The sequence below is a fragment of the Poecilia reticulata genome, unplaced genomic scaffold (genome assembly GCF_000633615.1).
Source record: "Poecilia reticulata strain Guanapo unplaced genomic scaffold, Guppy_female_1.0+MT scaffold_125, whole genome shotgun sequence".
NCBI lineage: Eukaryota > Metazoa > Chordata > Actinopteri > Cyprinodontiformes > Poeciliidae > Poecilia > Poecilia reticulata.
In genome coordinates, this window is record NW_007615013.1 from 911,859 (window position 1) to 913,503 (window position 1,645).

Consider the following 1,645-nt stretch of genomic DNA (forward strand, 5'->3'; position numbering starts at 1 on the left):
TAAAAATGGCTGCCTTCATGATGTCATCCAAGGCAGAGTTAAAAATGGCTGCCTTCATGATGTCATCCAAGGCAGAGTTAAAAATGGCTGCCTTCTGTAGGAAACGTTTCTGTTCAGGAAGGGAAATTAATTTACTTTTTTTTTTTTTTTTTTTTTCTAGTCTGTTTTATGAGTTCTATTTAAAAATGTATATTTTACTATAATTTAGTTTTATAGTGATTTTTATATTAAATTCACTAGTAATAATATGAAATATATTGTTTTTACCTTATTTTGTTTTTATTTTAAATTCATTTTATTTCTAATTTGTTTCTATTTAATTTAATCTACTTATTACTTTTTTTACTGAGTTTTATTTTATTTTATTTTCATGATTTATTTTGTACAGAAAATAATATTTTTGATAATCATCGGACTCCAACAGGACCTCCAGTTATCAATGCGTTGTCATGGTAACGGTGTCGCTGGTACCGACCAGGTCCGGTACATCTCTGCCACATGTCGGCCGGTTGCGTATCAGGAATCGAGTAGGGAAGTAAAACCGAGGCGGTCCGATTAGTTTTCTGGGTGACAGAAAAGCCCGGTCGTTTCAGACGGAACCGGTTCTGACTCAGAAGAAGCAGGAGGGCAAACTGACAGGAAGTCGGCGTTTTCTGAGCGTCACCGTTTTGTTTTTAGCAGCTCACACAGGAACTGGCTCACATGTCACTCTGACAGCATGTTGGCTCGTCTGGCTGCACAGAACCAGAACCGGCCGGGTTCTGGGCCCAGAAACGGCTCCCATGTTCTGCTGCAGGCGAGTTTAAGGGGTTTTACTGGAAACATTTTGGCTAATTAGTCTGGAAATAACTGAACCAGTTTCAATGCAACCAGTGGATTTGTTTTTTACTTTACGGTCCGAATAATCGCCATTAATTGATTATTGGAAAAATCAGCTAATTTAGCTATTGATTAATCATTAACTGGAGTAAACAGACTCTAAAAATCAATAAGTAAAGATTAGGCTGATGTTTCAAGTATTTCTGGATTCACAGATTAATTCCTGGATAGAAACGTTTCAGAAACGGATCAATTATTTACAAGGTTTATTTTATTTTTACACGTTTCAGCTGAATTACGGCTCAGAGTTTGTTTTCTGCAGTCAATCGATGGCTAAACCAGATGATTATCGATTGATCAGAATAATCCTTTCAGCTCTAGACGTTAGTTTCTCTGTGTTTCATTTGTTAATAAAAAGTAAAGTAAGGAAATGTTATTTTTATATCACATTTTCAGCAACGATTCAATTCAAAATGCTTTAGATGAATGAGAGGAAATACTAATAGAAACGTTAAACTACATATTGGTTCCTCATGTTTAATGCGTATCAGTAATAAACTAGTAATCGTTTCTGCTTCTCCTGCTTTTCTTAAACTAACAGGAGTTTCTTTAGGTCTCGTTGCTCCGATATTAAAGTTTAAAGCAAAATTTAGGTTAATGATCAAATTATCTAAAAAACATGAATCTCAGAATCAAAACAGAGGCTGTGGAAGTGAAACTGAAGGTTGGTGCTGGTTCCCAGGAGGCGTCCCTCAGCCAGGATGTGTGTGTGTGTGTGTGTGTGTGTGTCTGTGTAAGCTAAAAAAAAGGTAGTTTTCTTGTTGGT

At 36.0% G+C, this 1,645-nt stretch overlaps 1 protein-coding gene across 5 annotated transcripts in view; it reads left to right on the forward strand.

Annotated features, from left to right (window-relative positions):
* Nucleotides 1–1,645, forward strand: part of prkcq (protein kinase C, theta) — a 22,729-nt gene that overhangs the window by 8,209 nt on the left and 12,875 nt on the right. The window lies entirely within an intron of this gene.